General features: G+C 52.0%; 1 protein-coding gene across 2 annotated transcripts in view; it reads left to right on the top strand.

The window, feature by feature from the left end:
• ACD (ACD shelterin complex subunit and telomerase recruitment factor) overlaps positions 1-10,485 on the top strand; it is a 174,876-nt gene that overhangs the window by 17,236 nt on the left and 147,155 nt on the right. The window lies entirely within an intron of this gene.

Raw genomic sequence — 10,485 nt, 5'->3', positions numbered from 1 at the left:
ACAGGGTATTATGTGGGGTGTGAAAAAACTACCTATAGTTTTTCCTGAATCAGAAGAACTAAATGACGTGTGTAATGAAGCGTGGGTTGCCCCTGATAAAAAGCTGATAATTTCAAAGAAATTACTGGCATTATACCCTTTCCCGCCAGAGGTTAGGGAGCGCTGGGAAACACCTCCTAGGGTGGACAAGGCGCTAACACGCTTATCTAAACAAGTGGCGTTACCCTCTCCTGAGACGGCCGCACTTAAAGATCCATCAGATAGGAGGATGGAAAATATCCAAAAAAGTATATACACACATGCAGGTGTTATACTACGACCAGCTATAGCGACTGCCTGGATGTGCAGTGCTGGGGTAGTTTGGTCAGAGTCCCTGATTGAAAATATTGATACCCTGGACAGGGACAATATTTTACTGTCGTTAGAACAAATAAAGGATGCATTTCTTTATATGCGTGATGCACAGAGGGATATCTGCACACTGGCATCACGGGTAAGTGCTATGTCCATTTCGGCCAGAAGAGCTTTATGGACGCGACAGTGGACAGGCGATGCGGATTCAAAACGGCATATGGAAGTTTTGCAGTATAAAGGGGAGGAGTTATTTGGAGTCGGTCTATCAGATTTGGTGGCCACGGCTACAGCCGGGAAATCCACCTTTCTACCTCAAGTCACTCCCCAACAGAAAAAGGCACCGACCTTTCAACCGCAGCCCTTTCGTTCCTTTAAAAATAAGAGAGCAAAGGGCTATTCATATCTGCCACGAGGCAGAGGTCGAGGGAAGAGACAGCAACAGGCAGCTCCTTCCCAGGATCAGAAGCCCTCCCCGGCTTCTACAAAAGCCTCAGCATGACGCTGGGGCTTCTCAAGCGGACTCGGGGACGGTGGGGGGTCGTCTCAAAAATTACAGCGCGCAGTGGGCTCACTCGCAAGTAGATCCCTGGATCCTGCAGATAATATCTCAGGGGTACAGGTTGGAATTAGAGACAGATCCACCTCGCCGTTTCCTGAAGTCTGTTTTACCAACGTCCCCCTCCGAAAGGGAGACGGTTTTGGAAGCCATTCACAAGCTGTACTCTCAGCAGGTGATAGTCAAGGTACCTCTTCTGCAACAAGGGAAGGGGTATTATTCCACTCTTTTTGTGGTACCGAAGCCGGATGGCTCGGTAAGGCCTATTCTAAATCTGAAGTCCTTGAACCTGTACATAAAGAAGTTCAAGTTCAAGATGGAGTCACTCAGAGCAGTGATAGCGAACCTGGATGAGGGGGACTTTATGGTATCCTTGGACATCAAGGATGCGTATCTCCACGTTCCAATTTACCCCTCACACCAGGGGTACCTCAGGTTCGTTGTACAAAACTGTCACTATCAGTTTCAGACGCTGCCGTTCGGATTGTCCACGGCACCTCGGGTCTTTACAAAAGTAATGGCCGAGATGATGATTCTTCTTCGAAGAAAAGGCGTATTAATTATCCCATACTTGGACGATCTCCTAATAAGGGCAAGGTCCAGAGAACAGCTAGAGATGGGATTAGCACTGTCTCAAGAAGTGCTAAAACAGCACGGGTGGATTCTGAATATTCCAAAATCCCAGTTAATGCCGACAACTCGTCTGCTGTTCCTAGGGATGATTCTGGACACGGTTCAGAAAAAGGTTTTTCTCCCGGAGGAAAAAGCCAAGGAGTTATCCGAGCTTGTCAGGAACCTCCTAAAACCAGGAAAGGTGTCTGTACATCAATGCACAAGAGTCCTGGGAAAAATGGTGGCTTCTTACGAAGCAATTCCATTCGGCAGATTCCACGCAAGAATTTTCCAAAGGGACCTGTTGGACAAATGGTCAGGGTCGCATCTTCAGATGCACCTACGGATAACCCTGTCTCCAAGGACAAGGGTGTCTCTTCTGTGGTGGTTGCAGAGTCCTCATCTATTGGAGGGCCGCAGATTCGGCATACAGGATTGGATCCTGGTGACCACGGACGCCAGCCTGAGAGGCTGGGGAGCAGTCACACAAGGAAGAAACTTCCAGGGAGTATGGACGAGCCTGGAAACGTCTCTTCACATAAACATTCTGGAACTAAGAGCAATATACAAATCTCTAAGCCAGGCAGAACCTCTGCTTCAAGGAAAACCGGTGTTGATCCAGTCGGACAACATCACGGCAGTCGCCCATGTGAACAGACAGGGCGGCACAAGAAGCAGGAGTGCAATGGCAGAAGCTGCAAGGATTCTTCGCTGGGCAGAGAATCATGTGATAGCACTGTCAGCAGTGTTCATCCCGGGAGTGGACAACTGGGAAGCAGACTTCCTCAGCAGACACGATCTTCACCCGGGAGAGTGGGGACTTCATCCAGAAGTCTTCCACATGCTGGTAACCCGTTGGGAAAGACCAATGGTGGACATGATGGCATCTCGCCTCAACAAAAAACTGGACAGGTATTGCGCCAGGTCAAGAGATCCGCAGGCAATAGCTGTGGACGCGCTGGTAACGCCTTGGGGGTACCAGTCGGTGTATGTGTTTCCTCCTCTGCCTCTCATACCAAAAGTATTGAGAATTATACGGCAAAGAGGCGTGAGAACGATACTAGTGGTTCCGGATTGGCCAAGAAGGACTTGGTACCCGGAACTTCAAGAGATGATCACGGAAGATCCGTGGCCTCTACCTCTAAGGAGGGACTTGCTTCAGCAGGGTCCCTGTCTGTTTCAAGACTTACCGCGGCTGCGTTTGACGGCATGGCGGTTGAACGCCGGATCCTAAAGGAAAAAGGCATGCCGGAAGAAGTCATTCCTACTTTGATTAAAGCAAGGAAGGAAGTAACCGTGCAACATTATCACCGAATTTGGCGAAAATATGTTGCGTGGTGCGAAGATCGGAGTGCTCCGACGGAGGAATTTCAACTGGGTCGATTCCTACATTTCCTGCAATCAGGATTGTCTATGGGTCTCAAATTGGGATCTATTAAGGTTCAAATTTCGGCCCTGTCGATTTTCTTTCAAAAAGAATTGGCTTCAGTCCCTGAAGTCCAGACCTTTGTTAAGGGAGTGCTGCATATACAGCCTCCTGTGGTGCCTCCAGTGGCACCGTGGGATCTCAATGTGGTTTTGGACTTCCTAAAATCTCATTGGTTTGAACCACTAAAAAAGGTGGATTTGAAATATCTCACATGGAAAGTGACCATGCTTCTAGCCCTGGCTTCGGCCAGGAGAGTGTCAGAACTGGCAGCTTTATCTTACAAAAGCCCATATCTGATTTTCCATTCGGACAGGGCAGAACTGCGGACTCGTCCGCATTTTCTCCCTAAGGTGGTGTCAGCATTTCATCTGAACCAGCCTATTGTAGTGCCTGCGGCTACAAGTGACTTGGAGGACTCCAAGTTACTGGACGTTGTCAGAGCATTAAAAATATATATTGCAAGGACAGCTGGAGTCAGAAAATCTGACTCGTTGTTTATATTGTATGCACCCAACAAGATGGGTGCTCCTGCGTCTAAGCAGACGATTGCTCGTTGGATCTGTAGCACAATCCAACTTGCACATTCTGTGGCAGGCCTGCCACAGCCTAAATCTGTAAAGGCCCACTCCACAAGGAAGGTGGGCTCATCTTGGGCGGCTGCCCGAGGGGTCTCGGCATTACAACTCTGCCGAGCAGCTACGTGGTCAGGGGAGAACACGTTTGTAAAATTTTACAAATTTGATACTCTGGCTAAGGAGGACCTGGAGTTCTCTCATTCGGTGCTGCAGAGTCATCCGCACTCTCCCGCCCGTTTGGGAGCTTTGGTATAATCCCCATGGTCCTTTCAGGAACCCCAGCATCCACTAGGACGATAGAGAAAATAAGATTTTACTTACCGATAAATCTATTTCTCGGAGTCCGTAGTGGATGCTGGGCGCCCATCCCAAGTGCGGATTATCTGCAATAATTGTACATAGTTATTGTTAACTAATTCGGGTTATTGTTGAAGGAAGCCATCTTTCAGAGGCTCCGCTGTTATCATACTGTTAACTGGGTTTAGATCACAAGTTGTACGGTGTGATTGGTGTGGCTGGTATGAGTCTTACCCGGGATTCAAAATCCTCCCTTATTGTGTACGCTCGTCCGGGCACAGTACCTAACTGGAGTCTGGAGGAGGGTCATAGGGGGAGGAGCCAGTGCACACCACCTGATCTGGAAAAGCTTTACTTTTTGTGCCCTGTCTCCTGCGGAGCCGCTATTCCCCATGGTCCTTTCAGGAACCCCAGCATCCACTACGGACTCCGAGAAATAGATTTATCGGTAAGTAAAATCTTATTTTCTTAGTAAGTATGCTAACACTACTCATCCCCATCCTCCTACAGCCTATGTCTAACCCTAACTCTCCCCATCCTCCTACAGCCTATGCCTAACCCTAACTCTCCCCATCCTCCTACAGCCTATGCCTAACCCTAACTCTCCCCATCCTCCTACAGCCTATGCCTTACCCTAACTCTCCCCATCCTCCTACAGCCTATGCCTAACCCTAACTCTCCCCATCCTCCTACAGCCTATGCCTTACCCTAACTCTCCCCATCCTCCTACAGCCTATGCCTAACCCTAACTCTCCCCATCCTCCTACAGCCTATGCCTAACCCTAACTCTCCCCATCCTCCTACAGCCTATGCCTAACCCTAACTCTCCCCATCCTCCTACAGCCTATGCCTAACCCTAACTCTCCCCATCCTCCTACAGCCTATGCCTAACCCTAACTCTCCCCATCCTCCTACAGCCTATGCCTTACCCTAACTCTCCCCATCCTCCTACAGCCTATGCCTAACCCTAACTCTCCCCATCCTCCTACAGCCTATGCCTTACCCTAACTCTCCCCATCCTCCTACAGCCTATGCCTAACCCTAACTCTCCCCATCCTCCTACAGCCTATGCCTTACCCTAACTCTCCCCATCCTCCTACAGCCTATGCCTAACCCTAACTCTCCCCATCCTCCTACAGCCTATGCCTAACCCTAACTCTCCCCATCCTCCTACAGCCTATGCCTTACCCTAACTCTCCCCATCCTCCTACAGCCTATGCCTAACCCTAACTCTCCCCATCCTCCTACAGCCAATGCCTTACCCTAACTCTCCCCATCCTCCTACAGCCTGTGCCTAATCCTGCACATCCCCATCCTCCTACAGCCTATGCCTAACCCTAACTCTCCCCATCCTCCTACAGCCTATGCCTAACCCTAACTCTCCCCATCCTCCTACAGCCTATGCCTAACCCTATACATCCCCATCCTCCTAGAGCCTATGCCTAACCCTACACATCCCCATCCTCCTACAGCCTATGCCTATCTCTAACTCTCCCCATCCTACTAGAGCCTATGCCTAACCCTACACATCCCCATCCTCCTACAGCCTATGCCTAACCCTAACTCTCGCCATCCTCCTACAGCCTATGCCTAACCCTACACATCCCCATCCTCCTTCAGCCTATGCCTAACCCTAATTCTCCCCATCCTCCTACAGCCTATGCCTAACCCTAACTCTCCCCATCCTCCTACAGCCTATGCCTAACCCTAACTCTCCCCATCCTCCTACAGCCTATGCCTAACCCTAACTCTCCCCATCCTCCTACAGCCTATGCATAACCCTAACTCTCCCCATCCTCCTACAGCCTATGCCTAACCCTACTCATCCCCATCCTCCTACAGCCTATGCCTAACCCTAACTCTCCCCATCCTCCTACAGCCTATGCATAACCCTGCACATCCCCATCCTCCTACAGCCTATGCCTGTCTCTAAATCTCCCCATCCTCCTAGAGCCTATGCCTAACCCTACACATACCCATTTTACAGCCTATGCCTTACCCTAACTCTCCCCATCCTCCTACAGCCTATGCCTAACCCTAACTCTCCCCATCCTCCTACAACCTATGCCTAACCCTAACTCTCCCCATCCTCCTACAACCTATGCCTAACCCTAACTCTCCCCATCCTCCTACAGCCTATGCCTAACCCTACTCATCCCCATCCTCCTACAGCCTATGCCTTACCCTAACTCTCCCCATCCTCCTACAGCCTTTGCCTAACCCTAACTCTCCCCATCCTCCTACAGCCTATGCCTAACCCTAACTCTCCCCATCCTCCTACAGCCTATGCCTAACCCTACACATCCCCATCCTCCTACAGCCTATGCCTAACCCTAACTCTCCCCATCCTCCTAGAGCCTATGCCTAACCCTACACATCCCCATCCTCCTACATCCTATGCCTAACTCTACTCATCCCCATCCTCTTACAGCCTATGCCTAACCCTACACATCCCCCATCCTCCTACAGCCTATGCCTAACCTCCCCATCCTCCTACAACCTATGCCTAACCCAGTGGTGTAACTAGAAATTTTTCTCCCCCAAGCCAAAAAATCCTTCGGCGCCCCCCCCCCCCCCCATACCCCACATAATTGGCACTAGCAAAGGGAGAAAAATGCGCGTGCCACCATAAAGGGGGTGTGGCTTTGTTGAAATGGGCGTGGCTTCGTGTGAAGGGCGTGGCATTGCAGGAAAAGACTACCTTATACCCTAGTTTTGCAACCTGCGCGCCCAGACGTTGGCCACCACAGGAAAGAAAAATAATCCTGATTCATGCCCTTTACATTATTTGTAATTTTTCCTCCTTATAGTAATGCCCAGTATACATTATTCCACATACTGCAATGGCCCTTAGACATTATTCCACACACAATAATGCACATGACACAATATGCACACACTGTAATGCCCCAGACACATTATGCCACACCGTAATGCCTGTGACACATTATGACAGGAATCGCAATGCCCGTTATACATTATGCTACACACTGCAATGCCCCTGATACATTATAGCACATACAATGTCTTTGACACAGTATGACACACACCACAATGATCCTGAGACATTATACCACATACCACAATGCCCGTGATATAGTATACAACACACCGTAATGCCTGATACATTATGACACACACCGCAATGTCCGTGATACATTATGCCACACACCGTAATGCCCATTACACATTAAGTTCTACAGTAAGGCTTCTAATTACTTTTAAATTACCTGCTCGTTGCCAGGGGTTTCATGCTCTTGGTTCCATGCACGGTGCCAGGGGTTTTCATGCTCAGGGTGTCATGCTCGTTGCCAGGGGTTTCATGCACTGGGTGTCATGCTCGTTGCCAGCGGTTTCATGCTCTTGGTTCCATGCACAGTGCCAGGGGTTTTCATGCTCAGGGTGTCATGCTCGTTGCTAGGGGTTTCATGCACTGGGTGTCATGCTCGTTGCCAGGGGTTTCATGCACTGGGTGTCATGCTAGTTGCTAGGGGGTAGTGCTTGTTGCTAGGGCCATGCCCCCAGTGCCACATATGCCCCCAGTGCCAGATATTCCCCCACAGTGCCAGGTATATGCCCCCAGTGCCAGATATTCCCCCACAGTGCCAGGTACATGCCCCCAGTGCCACATATACCCCCCAGTGCCACATATGCCCCCTCAGTGCCTACTCCCCCCAGTGCCAAATATTCCCCCACAGTGCCACATATGCCCCCTCAGTGCCTGCTCCCCCCAGTGCCAGATATTCCCCCACAGTGCCAGGTATATGCCCCCAGTGCCAGATATTCCCACACAGTGCCACATATGCCCCCTCAGTGCCTGCTCCCCCCAGAGCCAAATATTCCCCCACAGTGCCAGGTATATGCCCCCAGTGCCAGATATTCCCCCACAGTGCCAGGTATATGCCTCCAGTGCCAGATCTTCCCCCCACAGTGCCAGGTATATGCCCCACAGTGCCAGATCTTCCCCCCACAGTGCCAGGTATATGCCCCCAGTGCCAGATCTGCCCCCACAGTAACAGGTATATGCCCCCAGTGCCAGATCTGCCCCCACAGTACCAGGTATATGCCCCCAGTGCCAGATCTGCCCCCACAGTGCCAAGTATATGCCCCCAGTGCCAGATCTGCCCCCACAGTGCCAGGTATATGCCCCCAGTGCCAGATCTTCCCCCCCCAGTGCCAGGTATATGCCCCCAGTGCCAGGTATATGCCCCCAGTGCCAGGTATATGCCCCCAGTGCCAGATCTTCCCCCCACAGTGCCAGGTATATGCCCCCAGTGCCAGGTCTGCCCCCACAGTGCCAGGTATATGCCCCCAGTGCCAGATCTGCCCCCACAGTGCCAGGTATATGCCCCCAGTGCCAGATCTGCCCCCACAGTGCCAGGTATATACCCCCAGTGCCAGATCTTCCCCCCACAGTGCCAGGTATATACCCCCAGTGCCAGATCTTCCCCCCACAGTGCCAGGTATATGCCCCCAGTGCCAGATCTGCCCCCACAGTACCAGGTATATGCCCCCAGTGCCAGATCTGCCCCCACAGTACCAGGTATATGCCCCCAGTGCCAGATCTGCCCCCCCAGTGCCAGATCTGCCCCCACAGTGCCAGGTATATGCCCCCAGTGCCAGATCTTCCCCCCATAGTGCCAGGTATATGCCCCCAGTGCCAGATCTTCCCCCCCACAGTGCCAGGTATATGCCCCCAGTGCCAGATCTGCCCCCACAGTGCCAGGTATATGCCCACAGTGCCAGATCTGCCCCCACAGTGCCAGGTATATGCCCCCAGTGCCTGCTCCCCCCCCCCCCCCCTATGTGTTGGAGGGACACGGAGCGCACATCGTGCGCCTCTCCAGTGTCCCTCCTGGCTCTCCGGCTGGTCTAATAAAGGAAGTGCCGGTTCGTGAGCCAATCAGAGCTCACGAACGGCACTTCCTTAGACCGGCCGGAGAGCCAGGGAGGGACACAGGAGAGGCGCGCGATGTGCGCTCCGTGTCCCTCCAACACAGCAGGGAGGGAGAGGAGACCGCAGATTGACATGCGGACGCTCGTACGCATGTCAATCTGTTCTAAGTCAGTGGCGCCCCCGCAGCCCCTCGTCCCCAAGCCACCGCGAGGGCTGCGGGGGCAGTAGTTACGCCACTGGCCTAACCCTAACTCTCCCCATCCTCCTACAGCCTATGCCTAACCCTAACTCTCCCCATCCTCCTACAGCCTATGCCTAACCCTACACATCCCCATCCTCCTACATCCTATGCCTAACCCTACTCATCCCCATCCTCTTACAGCCTATGCCTAACCCTACACATCCCCATCCTCCTACAGCCTATGCCTAACCCTCCCCATCCTCCTACAACCTATGCCTAACCCTAACTCTCCCCATCCTCCTACAACCTATGCCTAACCCTAACTCTCCCCATCCTCCTACAGCCTATGCCTAACCCTACACATCCCCATCCTCCTACAGCCTATGCCTTACCCTAACTCTCCCCATCCTCCTACAGCCTATGCCTTACCCTAACTCTCCCCATCCTCCTACAACCTATGCCTTACCCTAACTCTCCCCATCCTCCTACAGCCTATGCCTTACCCTAACTCTCCCCATCCTCCTACAGCCTATGCCTTACCCTAACTCTCCCCATCCTCCTATAACCTATGCCTTACCCTAACTCTCCCCATCCTCCTACAGCCTATGCCTTACCCTAACTCTCCCCATCCTCCTTCAGCCTATGCCTAACCCTACACATCCCCATCCTCCTACAGCCTGTGCCTATCTCTAACTCTCCCCATCCTCCTACAGCCTATGCCTTACCCTAACTCTCCTCATCCTCCTACAGCCTATGCCTAACCCTATACATCCCCATCCTCCTACAGCCTATGCCTAACCCTAACTCTCCCCATCCTCCTACAACCTATGCCTAACCCTAACTCTCCCCATCCTCCTACAGCCTGTGCCTAACCCTAACTCTCCCCATCCTCCTACAGCCTATGCCTTACCCTAACTCTCCCCATCCTCCTACAGCCTATGCCTAACCCTAACTCTCCCCATCCTCCTACAGTCTATGCCTTACCCTAACTCTCCCCATCCTCCTACAACCTATGCCTAACCCTAACTCTCCCCATCCTCCTACAGCCTATGCCTTACCCTAACTCTCCCCATCCTCCTACAGCCTATGCCTTACCCTAACTCTCCCCATCCTCCTACAGCCTATGCCTTACCCTAACTCTCCCCATCCTCCTACAGCCTATGCCTTACCCTAACTCTCCCCATCCTCCTACAGCCTATGCCTTACCCTAACTCTCCCCATCCTCCTACAACCTATGCCTTACCCTAACTCTCCCCATCCTCCTACAGCCTTTGCCTAACCCTAACTCTCCCCATCCTCCTACAGCCTATGCCTTACCCTAACTCTCCCCATCCTCCTTCAGCCTATGCCTAACCCTACACATCCCCATCCTCCTACAGCCTGTGCCTATCTCTAACTCTCCCCATCCTCCTACAGCCTATGCCTTACCCTAACTCTCCTCATCCTCCTACAGCCTATGCCTTACCCTAACTCTCCTCATCCTCCTACAGCCTATGCCTAACCCTACTCATCCCCATCCTCTTACAGCCTATGCCTAACCCTATACATCCCCATCCTCCTACAGCCTATGCCTAACCCTAACTC

The sequence above is a fragment of the Pseudophryne corroboree genome, chromosome 5, assembly GCF_028390025.1.
Source record: "Pseudophryne corroboree isolate aPseCor3 chromosome 5, aPseCor3.hap2, whole genome shotgun sequence".
In the NCBI taxonomy this organism is placed as follows: Eukaryota; Metazoa; Chordata; class Amphibia; order Anura; family Myobatrachidae; genus Pseudophryne; species Pseudophryne corroboree.
Note: the sequence above shows the minus strand (reverse complement) of the source record. Positions and strands in the feature narration are given on the sequence as shown.